This window comes from Dermacentor silvarum, chromosome 4, assembly GCF_013339745.2.
Source record: "Dermacentor silvarum isolate Dsil-2018 chromosome 4, BIME_Dsil_1.4, whole genome shotgun sequence".
In the NCBI taxonomy this organism is placed as follows: domain Eukaryota; kingdom Metazoa; phylum Arthropoda; class Arachnida; order Ixodida; family Ixodidae; genus Dermacentor; species Dermacentor silvarum.
In genome coordinates this window covers 9,082,588-9,097,856 of record NC_051157.2, presented here as the reverse complement: position 1 = coordinate 9,097,856, position 15,269 = coordinate 9,082,588, and the positions used below count along the sequence as shown (strand labels likewise).

The 15,269-nt window shown below is 46.3% G+C and overlaps 1 protein-coding gene and 1 pseudogene across 1 annotated transcript in view; one reads left to right on the top strand and one right to left on the bottom strand.

Moving 5' to 3' along the window:
* LOC119448097 (FRAS1-related extracellular matrix protein 2-like) overlaps window positions 1-15,269 on the bottom strand; it is a 219,057-nt gene that overhangs the window by 150,666 nt on the left and 53,122 nt on the right.
* LOC119451178 (U2 spliceosomal RNA) lies at window positions 12,580-12,670 on the top strand (annotated as a pseudogene).

The window sequence follows — 15,269 nt, the reverse complement described above, 5'->3', positions numbered from 1 at the left end:
GTGCTCCTGCTACGCCTACTGCGAAGCAACAGTTGGGAATTGAAAAAGCAACACCGGTGCAAGAACTGTGTTTGATCGCCTCTTAATGTAACGCGTGCCGTCTTTCTACACGTTTCTTCGTCGTGCGACACAGTATTCCCCCACATCATGGAGTAATAGAGACAGCATAGCCGCAAATTCCTGCAGACATCGCCTATAAGAAAATGAACTTTCGTCCGATAGTTGGCATATACACTTCTATTTGGCACCTTAAAGCCCAATGCACTTAACTGTATAGTGCACTTGTCAGGGTGTAACTGTAGTGCACTTGTCAGGGTGTTCGACCCGAAGGGCTTGCGGAGTATGGCTCTCCTTCTAGACTATAGATATTTGCAATAGCGCTTACCGTCACAATAAAAAAGGTCGTATTCCTCTGTCAATAATTGAGCGCATAATGGTCAACTCATCGTTACTTTCTGAAGTGTTGAACCTTGAAATTACGCCATAGTTTTCTTACCAGTCAAAGTTGCCTTTCAGTCGCTGAAACTACCTTGGGTAATTAGCTGGCAAGACACGAAATATTAAATATAGCTTGGGACAGGTAACACCCGAAAATGCCCCTTTGGTTATGTCCACTTCACAAGAGGCGTTACTGCATTTATAGCTTTCAATTCGAGCAATTGAATTACAGTGCAAAGCTTTGGCATTATAATTAGCCCCTGGTAATAAGCACTGTCCTCTGTGTAAATATGACTTTCGCAGATATCCGAGGGACACGACATAATGTCGTTGGAATGGTGGAATCATCAGTGCTTTTCTGTCATGCAAAATGTGCGCAAACCTGACGCGGCCTCAAAGCCTTTTGAACAAGTAGACCTAAATCTTGTCGCTTATACATATACATTCGTATATGCCGGCGTCTAGCCCACACTTACATTGCTTACCTTCGTAATCGTTCGTCGTTCTTTTCGTGCCACTTCTTCAGCACGCACAATAGCCGGCAATCAAGGATGCGTACACGCGGCCTCTCGTGTATTTTTTTTTTCTTTACCGTTTCCCTGTCATCAGAGCTTCCCTCTCCATCGTCTCACGGGGTGGGCCCCATCCTTTCTTTTTTTTTCTTCTTCTTCCTTACCCGTAAACTTCGTAGACCCCACTGAGAGCCGATTAGCCACAGCACGTCTCCCTGCGAGAAAGTAAAACCAGCCGCTCGCCCTCGGACTGTACTTAATTTACTTCTGGCGCGGAAATAAATCCAAGCTTTGCTCGGTGTGTTCTACCTGTGCTGCGTCAGGCACGTCGACGACATGTGATGCGCATCGCTCGCGATGACCGCGAACGATGGCTATTCAAGTCAAGTCCCCGACGTCTAGAGGCCGCGCCCCTTGACAGCGGTTCTGTGCGCCGCTGTTCAGAGAAGCGGCCACTCCAATCGGGGCGGGGATGTGATACACGCACACCCATTGAGGGTCACTGTTGCTGCGTGTATTTGCTGTCCGAAACACTGTCTGCTGGAAGCTTGCGACTACCGCAAACGTGCTTGCACGTTTGTGGTAGTCGCAAGCTTCCACGCAACTTCGGTCTTTGGATACGGTTAGCACGAACACGACTAAATGAAGCACTGTGCACCCCTAACGTCATCATCTGTGGGACAAAATAGAAGAACACTTCTGCTATAAATTGTAGCTCTAACATACTAGCAGACCTATTTATGATTATAAACAGCATAGAGGTATATTCGCGACAAATTGTGTGTGGCGCCTAAGCTACCGCATTTGCCAGCTTGAGTAAAAGCCGCTTGAGAACAGTTCTTGAGATGTACGATAGCCCTTCGCATTCAAAAGCTTCGCGATTATCCGCGAGATAGGTTCCATCAGAATCTGAGCTCGAAACACCACTTTTCTTTTTATTGGGATAGCAATTATATCGACACTCCAAAGCGGATTTCTGCCGTCGCCGTCGCCGTCGCCGTCGCCGTGAGGTTCCGTATGACGTCAACGGCGAAAACTCGTCGCCGCGCTCCGGACGCTGTATGTGCGAGTGAAAGGGGGCGAGGGACGCGCGCTTTCGCGGGGAGCGAACGGACGTCGGAGAGCAAACGCGCGTTCTGCGCCGTGCTCCTTGAAGGGCTGCAGAATTAAGCGTATTTTTCCTCCTTTCCATATATAGAGAGCAAACGCGACTTTTTCCGTCGCGCGAAAGGCTGTGGGGGGACGGGAGAGAGGGAGGGGAGGCGACATTTAGCTGCGGCACTAAATGCGTATTTATATAAAAACGCCGCGCGCGTTCGGTGCGAACGTGGGCAAAACGCCAATGGCGTCGACAACAGTTCTGCGCGTTGCTGGTGCTGCTGCATGTCGCAAATTTATACAGCTGATAAAACTACTATCCTTACTCCGTATAGCTTGTACTAATTTGCTATCGCAATTGATGCTTCGCCTTTCGGGTGAAACTGCGACAATATTTTTTTTCTAACCGCTATCGACTGCAAGTGGTTAGAAAAATGTGTTGATCAAAACATCAAAGCTTGTTGCATGTCACCCCACAAGCTGGTTGATGGAGCAAAGTCTTGCGCTCTGAACTGGTCTGGAGAAGTCTTCAGTCCGCGACCGGATAGCGAATGTGGCGGCACCATCGGCACTCGTCGACGAGATCGGGAAATGTCAATGGCAAGGCAAAACACTTTCGAGGAAATGAAAAGAGGAAACAAGTTCAAAGTGAACAACGTCCAACCCAACCGACACGCTGCCATGGAATCTCCATAACATCGATATATACAGGCGTCTCCAAGCAACAAATATTTCGGTAGGAAACTGTCCTTCCGACGACAAAGTACACGAATATGAAGCCCGGGACATGACCGAACCAAAGTTGACACATTTAGTTCAGAACGTCGCTTCCTTCGGTGTTATATTTTATCATAATGCACTGTAAGATCACGTCTATGTTGTAGGATGTGTCCTTCTGATATAAGCGTTCGACAATAATAGATGGTCGAGAAGGTTGTATATTGATGGAGACAAAAATTGCGATCGTGAACAGCGTAATTTCGTCTCGTTATGACAGCATTTCGTATGAGTTTATTGAATTTTTTTAATATTGGGGTACGTTGGCGTGCGAGCTTGACACAAAATGTTGTGCGAGCTTCTTGTGAAGAATACACAAATAGTATTACAATACAGGGGTGATGACGAATTATAGGGTCTAAGACAACAGAAGCGAGAGAGACAGTGATAACAGAAGGAAAGGCAGAGTGGCCAATAACACAAATCTCCCGTTTAGGGCCACCGCCTAAGTCAGGGGGAAGGAGGTTAAAGGATGAACAGAAAGAAAGCAACCAGGCAGAAGCTCTACCGCACTCAACCAGGCTCAACCCGATGCTCCGGGTGCAGAGACCGCAATTGTATACGAACGTTGGTAACGCACAGTTGCATCGTTTAATCTCGAAAACGACCAAACACAACGTAAACGTCTGCTCAAAGGACGCCCCTGCGTGGTCCCACTAGCCGCCGTATTTGGGACGCATGCGAAATCATGAAGGTTCTGTGCACTGAACGCCTGTGCCTGCACTGCACGGAAAACACAGGAGACAGTGAGGACGTTCTGATGGGATCGCACGCCTGTCTGTCTGGCGATTGCAGACCGCGTTCATACGTCTCCGTCTGGATCTGGCGCCACCGCCGCCGCTGCTGTCTTCGTCCCGAAGGGCACAGGCGCGCGCTTGATGGGGGATTTGTATTCAATTCTTACACACTCCCACGCGGCGGTGGCAGCGACTGGCTCGAGTAGTTCACGCACGCGGAGGTAAAAGCAATACGACGCCCTGCGCCTGCCGCTGACCTCCCACGTCGCCTCGGTCATATACCGCCACCGCATTGGCCGCAAGCTCCATTCGGTTCTGCGTGCTCCCTAACAGCCTTCGCAATTCTCACGCCGTTGGAGCGAAAAAGAAACTGCCTCCGCTGCCATGAAAATGAGAGAGGGAAAAGTTTATTGTCGCTCCCGCCCCTCTTCTCTATGTACATGCATATATACTTTTTCGACTCTACGATATCACTGCGATCTTATCAGCGTACTTGTGCTCAGACACCGCGGCGTGCTCATACAAGAGGCGTGAAATACTACAAAGTCTTCAGTGCCGTGCGCCGTAAAACCCTAACCTAAATCTGCACTCATAAACAACCGCGAGAGAGAAACGTAAGCGATTCTTTCACGATTGCCCTCTTTTATCTTACCGTGCCTCGTTTCATTTTCAGTTGCTGAGATTTCAAAAGAAATCGCTGATTTACGTTAGCATTCGTTGTGCGAAAAGGGCTCGCGCACCTTTATCATCTCCCGTTCCCACTTGTTTCGATCAGAAAGGGGCATAATGTGGCCTTCCCGATGAACAGCTCTGCACGCGCTCAAGCAACCGTAAAACAACTGAGGTCCTCTGAGCTGGAAACACCAACTGCACATTGTGAACAGCCTTCTCGAGCAGCCTCCAGTAATATTTGTGGACAGTTTAATTAAGCCAGAAAGTGTTTTGGCTACCACAACATCCATCACTATCGTCAATGCTGGTCATTGCTCTGCATTATAAGGTCAGGCAGGTTCAGGATAGGAGAGAGCGATGCCGGACAGTACATTTTTTCCCCAAGTCCGATGGCCCAGTGGGGTGTGTGTAGGGAATGTGATTGACGTTGTCTGAAGCTGGGCTACTACTGTAAGATGGACCAGGGAGGGCTGCCGCCAGCTGCACGCCGATTTATTGCATCCTTGTGGGTACACTGACCCTCGGCGTTTCGCGGTAGGCCACGGTGCTGTTGTGGCAGGGAACGTGGATAAGCTCCGGCAGCTATACGCCACAGAGAAGCAAAGCAAGCAGAACCGCGTGGCTCCGAATGCGGGTATCTTGTGTTAGGAAAGCCCTGTAAGGACGTCGGGACAATTGGCCGTCCAACGGCCGGTATGTGACTCTCGTAAAAGGTCCCGTGCGACGGTGTAAGGTTAGCTGTGAGAAGGGCCGCTGTTTGAGGTAAAGCTCGTTGTTCACTTGCAATGGCAAATGGCGGTAGTGTATTGTTGACGACGATGATTATGCTGGTGGGGGTGAACAAACTTTGGAGAGAAGGAAGGCTGCCTTCAGAAAGTGAATGCCTCTTCCGCAACGCGAGAAAGGAGAAAATAAAATCACTGTGGAATGGAGTTGAGGCAGGGTCCCAGCCGATAGATCAATGCATGCCGTCGTGATGATAATGTTTATGAGTGGATATGCGAAAGATGTGTAATATTAGGAGTGATGTAAGGGTGTGGGCAGCTCTGCTTAAACGGTGCCTCAAAAACAAACAAGCAAAGTATTTTGAACTCCCAACCTGTTTTGTTCCGTTATACATCCGTTGATCTGGAGAGATTGAGGTGTACAGAAGACTTTTGAGCTACCCCACTTCTCTATGTTGGACAGAAACAAAAAGAAAAAAAGTTAATTTTACAAAAAATAATAAATAAAAAAAGCTATGGCGATCCAACGCGCACTCCATGCGAAGCGAGGCTTTCATGAAGTGGTCAATGAAAGGCCATAAGTTTGCCCATTTCGTTCCCGAGTCTTTGGCGTAAAGGAAACTGGAGCGCGCGTGTTCTCGCGCGCCTGTGTTACGCAATGGGACGGAGTCCTGTACTGGCTTATATTTCTTCATTTATTCTCAGTTATTTCAGATGTACCCACTATACTTCTTGGCCGATCGCTTGTTGTGGGTTGGTGCCGTAGTATGGGAATTATAACCGTCATCAACACGCGACGATCATCTCAACGAGCTAGTTAACGATGTACGATATGTACCGCCCCCGTCTTGGGAATGTGCCATGCTATGGAAATCATCATCATTATCAATGCACGGACACGCTTCTTGGCTGATTCCCTCCGCTGTGGGTTGGTGCCCTAGCATGGAAGTCATAATCATCATCAACGCGCGGCGATTGTCTGAGCGAGAGATAGAATAAACATCTTTATTACGCAAATGAAGCTTTGGAGAGGTGTCCTCATTCCAGTATGCCTCGAGCTCGGGCCGCGTCCTGGGCCCCCGCAATCAGCCATTGCTGATCCTCGAGGTCGGAGCTAGCCAAGCCTCCCTGAAAGAGCTATAGTTGATGGCAGGATATGCACGACCCGCTTTTTGGCCAATACCCCGTTGTGCCATAGTAGGGAAATCATCATCATCACAATCTTCAAAAGCTAGTTGGTGTTGGGACGAGAGAAGCACACGTGCGTTTGGAATGCAAAGCCTGTGAAAAACATGCATATAGGATCGAAATCTCGAACCTATATAATTTCAGCAGCAACTCATTTCACTCAAATGATCGTTCAACTTAAAGATGTATACGAACAAATCGAATTTTGTCCAGATAGGTATTCTGTATTGGTAATGCGCTTACCACCATTTTAGTGTTTCTTGTGAAGATTGAGCGCGACCTGAGCAGCACGTTTCAAGAGTGAAGAGGAACTCTATGATGTTCGGTGCATGTGCCTTCATCGCCATGCAACCAGAACAGACTTCTTGGCTCGTTTATCGGTTTGTTTCCCGCAATAGTCGTTCATGTGTGCCTGAAATAAGTTCAATGAAAGAAAAAAAAGTGTAGCCTAATGGCAAGGCCATGGGGCTGCTGCGCTGACCGGCCGAGGTTCGAATCGCGATGCTAAGAGTGAGATTTAATTTACTCGGTAAGAACCCGACCAGCAACCGACCGACCCAGGCAAGACCATGGGATAGCAGGCAAAGAAATATTCGCTCTAATATAAAGGAGGAGATAAGACAATGCAGATAACTCCCAATTATTTTCGTTCGGAGCGACCACAGTTTTATAAGTGGCTAATTTAGAACTGTGCCTGCAATTTAAATGTTTGCACCCAATGTAGGCAGTCACATCGTGGTTTGCCAACTATTCCTGCTGATCTTAATTATGTGGTAACACCGTAAACCTACTCCGGCAATGAAGAACTTTGCCCTCGGTGAAACAATGCTCTCAGATGCGTCATTAACTGTCCACTTCACTTAATTACGAGCGACGTTGCCATTACTATGTCGGCTATTACTGAACGAATGTTATCTTTAGCTTGCCTTACTTCTTGAGCTTCGTCTTCATTTCATTGGTCCTCCATAACCCAAAACCAGTGCTAATGAAGTTCGCCAGCGCCATTTCTCTCATTACATTTGTTCACCTGCTCGATTTGCTTAACTGAACCTTATTATTTGTTAGATGCGGAATCGCTCCCCGAATCTGCAGCAATTAAAGCCCAAATACGATCTAAGCTCTAATCCAAGATACCCAGCCAGAAAACACAAGATTAGAGGCTCCAAGACAGAGTCTCGTCGAATGCGCTTTTCGCTTGGGCGCACAACTATTTTATCGCACCTGTTTTGCTCTACAAAATTTGCGTAGCACATCACATTTGTCGTGCATCGCAAGAGTGACTAAATTCGGTTAGCACGGGCTCGTACGATTGTTTGCGGCTCGTCCACATTCCGACTGCGCGACACGGGATATTCAGAATTGTGGACACCCTAACGCCTTCATCCCTGGGCCAATTGAGGCTACGTTCTCGGCCGCTGCCAACTTGGGGCCCACGACGAGGCCGTCGGTTGCCACTGAACGGTGGCTCCATGCGCAGCCATAAATAATGTGCAGCTTAGCGTCGCGTTCTAGATGTGTCAGGAGGAACGTCCTTCAAAGCAGGCGGGACAAACAACGCCTAAACGAGACGCCAGCCAGGGCCGCGCACGCAATCTCCTCTGCCAAGCTCGAAGAGATCAACGGGAGCAGTAACCACGCCACTTCTCTTCGATCGCGTGTCGACGAACATTATACGAATTTTTACCATGATGCCACTATCTTTTTTAAACTGGGGCGGATACCTTCAGGACCTTAATAAAGCTATCTATCTATCTATCTATCTATCTATCTATCTATCTATCTATCTATCTATCTATCTATCTATCTATCTATCTATCTATCTATCTATCTATCTATCTATCTATCTATCTATCTATCTATCTATCTATCTATCTATCTATCTATCTATCTATCTATCTATCTATCTATCTATCTATCTATCTATCTATCTATCTATCTATCTATCTATCTATCTATCTATCTATCTATCTATCTATCTATCTATCTATCTATCTATCTATCTATCTATCTATCTATCTATCTATCTATCTATCTATCTATCTATCTATCTATCTATCTATTCTATCTATCTATCTATCTATCTATCTATCTATCTATCTATCTATCTATCTATCTATCTATCTATCTATCTATCTATCTATCTATCTATCTATCTATCTATCTATCTATCTATCTGCTAAGCCTCATTTTATGAAAAAAATAATGGACTAGAAATAGTATTGAGACGGGCTGTTATTTATTTTTAAAATCTGCATTATGTCAGCTTTTTTCTCGATTTATATTTTTCGTTTTTGTTGTAGAAAAATGAGATATTGTAATAGCTGAAACTGCCTCAATCACTCCACAGTGACATATTTACATCACGGAAAGTAAGTAAGTAAATAAATAATAAATAAATAAATAAATAGAGCAATAACGTTATTGGTCTGTTGAAAAAGCGAAGTACCCTGCTTTCTCGCCCTCCATTAAAAAGAACATCGAGGAGTAGGTCATATTCGGTGCACTGACGCTACGTGTAGCCCATGCAACCTAATTTCTGGTATACCATATATCGCGAAAAAATAAATGTATCGCTATGACATAGATTTGTATTTGCATTGCACGTTTGCCAAACTAAGCCTCTACCGGAGCCTCGTTGCAGGTCGGGTTGTTCTTTGAGCAGAATTTTAATAGAAAAATATGCTTGATTTGATTTGATTTATTTGATGATATTGAAAGGGTTGGCAACTTTCGTTGCCGACTTTTTCATAACATTTTACTGCATTAAAACGGATAGGCGGGCTAGTTGGTTTGGCATCATAATGAAACTAATGAGTTGTTAGTCTGCGCTGGTCCTTGTGTACTTCTTCGTTGTGGTTTCGTGTTGTTGTGTGCGCAAAAGTTTCATTATAACATTTTACTGTCTAATGAATATATGCAGAAAATGACATCAGCAAATGAGCAAAAAGAACATACGCACATAAGTAAGCACAATACTTAGCGTAAGCGGGCTAGAATCGATCAGCTCGCGACAAGAGAACGTGCACATAAGTGTTCAGGCAAAGAAAATAATCGTCGGCAAAAAAATAATGGCATGTCGTGTTTTGCGTGCTCTTATCTCATCGCAATATTGTCTCTTTGCAGTCTCTTGTCCACAGTGTATCACTAAAAAAATGAACTTCAAATTGGCGACTGGGCATTCAAAGTATATGTGAGGTATACTTGTGGGCCCGACAAGTACTAATTCCAGCTTTAACCGTTCAATGTACTTTCACGCGATAGGTACAGGAAGCACAGTAACTGCTGTCCTTCCTCGTCTTATTTAGCCCTGCAGCTCACGCATACGATGCTGGAGCAAACAAATGCTTCATAGAGTTTTAATTTCTGCTTCTTGAAGAGAATCAAGACTATAGCAACACTTCGTACAAATATGCAATGTCTTATATTGTGGTATGGAGACGACTCAAAGCCTTGCATCGAGATCGACAGCATTGTAAGGATTTCAGAATTCCGAAGCTCGATTTTCAATATTCTTAGGCGAAATTCGGGAGTGAAGACTGCGCCTGTAGTGCACTGCCGTGAGATTCAGCAGCAGACCACGTGAGGTGCTCGTCACTGGAATGTTACAGCAGCCGTTATCTGTGAGCGTGATTAGAAGTGGCGAACTGCATGCTTTGGGCTGGTGAAGAGGACATGTAGTCATCTAGTCATCGTAATGACGATAAACGTACATCGCGGTGCCGCAATGAACAGGAGATATCACGAAGAAGAGAGTCGCAAAGAAGGGCGAAGAAGGACATTTTGCAAACCCTGCTGAAAAGTTGGTCTTAGGGCTGCCAACGAAGGGCGAGGAGTAAGACATGATTCCAGTCAGTGCTTCCCATTCAAGATGCCGTGTGAAGAGCGGAAGAATCTGCACATAAGGCCATGCGTATGCATCGCCTTATGTGCACGCATTAGGTAGCTGTGTCAATCTTCACAAGAAACGCCAAAATGTTGGTAAGGATAAGCGCCTTACTAATACAGAACACTGGTCTGGACAAAATTCTATTTTTTCTTATGATCGTTCGGTTGGACGATCATTCGAATGAAAGGAGTTGCTGTTGAAATTATATAGGTTCGGCATTTCGATCCAATATGTGTGTTTTTCACAAAATATGAATTCCGAACGCACGTACGCTTCTCTCGTTCCAACACCAAACAGCTTTTTCCGATTGTCTCCAGGTGTCCATTGTGATGATGATGATGATGATCCAGGGATGAAAACGTTAGAGTATCCCCAATTCTGAATATACCGTGTCGCGCTGTTGAGGTGTGTACGAGCAAACTCTAGATTGTACACTGTACTCTAGTAACGATACATTACAGGAGAGTCTAATAATTAGTACCGAGTACAGAGAAATTACAGATCAATCCCCTATTCCTGGCAATGTCATGCAACGAACGCAGCCGGACCACAGAGGTTTCCCCAGCAATGCGCCGAGGGGCGGTTCCGACTTGTTTGCCCCACGACGCGCTCGCCGCTCAGCTGGCGCTTTCGTCGCGGTGTACGGCTTCATTGCGCGCCGTGTTTTACAGAGTGCTTCGCGGCGGGCGGTCGTCGCTGCTGCGGCGCTACAATTACGCCCCTGAGGCCCCGGAAGAGCGGCTCCGAGACGAAGAGTGACAGACCCCGCGGTCGACCTTTCACGCCTTGAACGCGGCGCTGCCTCGAAGGCCTTTCTTCAGGGCACGTCTCCCGAAAAGAAATGGCAGTGGGCGACGCGTCTGTGGGAAAGCAAGCCAAAACGATGTCGGGCAGCTTGTTCTTCCAGACGTGGAAGAAAAATATGCACTAACATATACATGCTCTGCATATTGCGCCCAAAAACTACTCCTCACACTGGCGTACGTTGAAACACGTTTAAACGTACATGCTGCTTTTATGAATCGTCGCGAATGAGGATGTAACGTGCTTTTAATCAATACTATCATTCAATTCTGCAACTACAACATATGCCATGAGGCTAAATTAAAATAAATGTTAGAGTTTAACGTCCCTAATATATATATATATATATATATATATATATATATATATATATATATATATAGAGAGAGAGAGAGAGAGAGAGAGAGAGAGGAAAGGCAGGGACGTTAATGACGTGCGAGTGTATGGTTTGGTACCCTGCACTAGAGCGGGGGAAATAGGGATTGAAAATAGGACAGAGAGGGAGAAAAAAAAAAGAAGGATCAGGAAGGCGTTTCCAATTAAAGGCGTTCACACGGGCCACTGGATCTCAAGAAGCGCAGTAGCGCTTGCACGGCCTTCGTATGCAATGCTAAGCCCAGACAATGTTGACGAATTATTTCTTCTGATAGAGGCCGGTCGACCAGCTGGTTGGGAAAAATGTGAAGCGATAGTCTATGTACACCGTACACTAGCACAGAACATTACGTATTGTTTCCTCATCACCGCAGTGTCCATATGCTGCGGTGTGAGCCATCCCTGCGGAACGCGTAAGCATTAGTAGACGCGACGCCTAACCATAGCCTACACTTAAAGGGCGTGTCTCTTCGGGGAAGTCTTGGTGGAAATCGAAGGCTCAAGGTAGGATCCATGTAGTGAATATAATCAGGCATGCATGAAGTGTGGTTCATTACATGCAATTTTTTAATTTATTTTATTTGACAATACTACCCACTGCTTTTTGGCAGCCAAAGCAGGGGTGGTACATACAAAAGAAAGCTGGACACTGCACAAGCAAAGAAAATGTCGAAATAAAATGCGAACACAGCAAGCTCATACACAGTGCAGATCATACTTGTACGCCACTGCGCAGAACAATATCTCCGATACTAATAACACGAGTTGAATAAAAAATCTACGCATCTCCACGAAGTGAATCATGACGAGTGGGCGAAACACTGGGGATCGTTCTTACCGTAAATCACGCATGACATTGCCCACTCGCGCATGTTAATGAGTGACAACGCGTGTGTACAGTAAATACAATGTTTTATTTGTCATAACTCGTATGTCGTGTTGAGTTCTGGATTCCGTTTTCTCTTCATTATCACTGCTTTGTGGTCCGTGAAATGGAGAGCCAATGGTTCTTCGATCGGATCTAGCCTGAAGTTGAAAAAGACAAGGTTCCTATGCACGTTCCCCTGGTGGTTGTTGGTTGTTTCCAATCATACGAAATGCATCGTATAGCGTATCGAGACGTCATATACTGCATAAGCCAGTCGCTGTCCATGATGTCTACGTTGAAGTCTCCGACAAGTACGAAGGGGTTGTTCTTTCTTCTGTTCTTCTGTTTCGTATTCGCGCATGGCTAGATCGATGTACTTTTCTAAGTTGCCTCGGGAGAGATTCGGGGCCAAGTACACTGTCACGACAACGGTTCCGTCGGATAGTTTTATTGCAGCGTGTTCGCCGTTGTGAGATTGGCTCGTTATTGGTAGGTCGAGATATTATATTTGGAAGTTGGCGGAGTGCTTGAAGCCTGCTTCACCTCCGTCGCGGGTCGGCCCGGTAATGCACTATCTCCGGGATCGGCCCACGCAAGAGCACGGACAACGTAGACGGACGGACAAGCCTCGACCCTAAGGTGCTTCGCCCCTAAAATTCGGTATGAAAGGAACTGCGTGCTTCGCTCACAAATGAGAAGGAGCTGATTAGAAAGAGTCGACAGAACGCTTGTTTGTTACCTCTTGAGGAAGCCTGTCCAGTCGCTTATCGTTCTAGGAAAAAATAAATATTGATAAGCGATAGTTCTAGCCTGGGGTACAATAAGAGTAAGTTTGTGCTTTCCTTGGGTGCTTCTACACGTGTTAAACTGCAAGTATTTGTCAAAATTCATTTTAGTTTGGCCGTTGACTATCGTGTCAACCATAGTCATCTGGTGCATTTACGTGCAAACATGCGGAGTGTTTTTGCAGTGCCTGTCCTAGATTGCGGGATTGATAGGAGTCGGTATTCTGCATGTACTACACGGTAGCTTGATCGGCACGTTCATTGCCGGTAATGCCACAGTGACCTGGTAGCCACAATGATTTGGTGTCTTTTGACAGTCAGGTGGTGCATGGAATCTGTAATTTCAAACATAGTTGGAGGGGGACTGTACATGCAAATCACAAATTCTACGCACTCGGGTAAGAGGGACACCGAATCTATTTCGGCCACCTGAGCTTTTTAAACTGCAGACAAGGCACCATACACGAGTGCTCTTGCATTCCGCCCCCAATCGGAATGCGGAGAGGCTATCACTGGGTCCATACAAGATAATATGACGAAAGCATATAAATGCTACATTTCTGGAAAGTAACGCGCCACCACATTTAACAAGTACAGCATACGTAACATTATCGGATCTAGATGTTGCCATTCGGCCACTCATTGACACATTAGGAACCATAAGTACGAACAACCCAGATCAGGCAATCGGGAATAGACTTAATGAAGGAAACGACAGAATTAGTTTCCACTGTTATTGCGCAATTTAGGCTCGCGCAAGTCGCAGTCATGTCGAATTGCGGACGTAGTTAAGTCTGCGCGTCGTCTACATATAGGGCTACTATAATTACCGCTCCAGTGACTTGGCCATTCTAGTTTTAGCCAGATACAAACGCAGCCGTCTACTCACACTAGTGCGTATTAAAGTACCCCAGGCTGTCACAATTATTTCGTAGTCCGCCGTTATACGTATCCATCACGCCCCACTGTGTATCGTTGCAATGTAAAAGCCGTTCAACTAACAGGCAACTACAAGGAAGGGATGTGCTCTTTGCCTGGAATAGCATAACGTTTCAAAACCGTTCTTGTGCGGCGACGGCGTGCTCGGCATCAAATATCAAGAACAACCAACAACGCAACCTGCGTCAGAGTCGAGATTTTGTAAGTAATTTTAAAAGAAGTCAGTTTCGCCCAAAAGGCGACGCATCGCTGCGATAGCAAATTAGTGGACAGCTATACGAAGTAAGATAGTAGGTGGTTTTATCGGCCGTATATAAACTTGTAACACATACGCATACTGGCATAGTGTCATAATGTGTCACGCGCGCACAAGCAAACATGAACACATCTCACCGATGACCGCAGAAACTCGCTGTCAAACGCTGGGAGAGAGGAAGCGTGACAGCACAGCGAGCGAATTGACCTTCGTGCTGCCTCTCGCTTCAACGCGAACTAGGGCGCGAAAACAGCGCATGGTAGAACGTGCCCACACGCAGATGGCTTTCGAGATACAGGCGGCCCGGCCGCTCGAAGTAGAACGCCCCCCCCCCCCCCCCCCCCACATCTCTACCCTCCCCCCGGGGCGTAGCGCGCGATGAAGACGGCGTGCTTCCTTCCCCATTTCCTTCCTCACGAGGGTGAGTCGCGATCGCCGGCTCACCCTCGTACGCTTTCACTCGCACGTACAACATCCGACGTGTGGCGAACAATTTAATCACCTTGGACTTTATACGAACCTCACGGCGACGGCGACAGCAGACATGCGCCTGGAGTGTCCGTTAATTGTTATCGCATAAAATTATAAAGTAAGGTTCCTTTGAGCATACAATCACTCAAATCGGCCACTCCTTTAGACGTTTTTTTTTTTTTTTTCATGCCATAATTCTTTTCTCAGGTCGCGTTTTCACTAGCTGCGCGGTGGAGCTCACGTATAATGTGGTGCAGCGGTGAAAGATGACGGCGTGTTCCAGCAACGCAGCAGCGGTGGGAGCTCCGAAGCGCCGTATGTCCATGCATAGTGTCAGTGAGAAGCGCAGGGTGCATGGCGTCGGTGATTAATTATCATTGGGAACAGCCACAAGAAAGAGAGAGAAAGAAAGGGAAAGAAAAACAAGGAGGTTAGCCAGTGTAAGTACTGCGGGGACTACCCGTGCTGGGGAAAGGGAATAAAAGGTGACATAAGGAAAAATAAAAAAATTGAAGGTAAGAACCCTATAGTACCTTAGTACTCGCGAACGAAAAGTACTAAGTAAGAACTTTCCATACAGCTCACTGTCTTTGATGTTTAGATGGAACAAGTACCTCTGCGAAAAATAGCTGTTCTTATTGCACTTAGGTAGCGAAACGAATTGTGATTTTTTGCGCTCTTAGTCTTAGGCTCCAGAGAAGTTCAGTATACACCCAACGTCCATACTTGGCGCTGTGA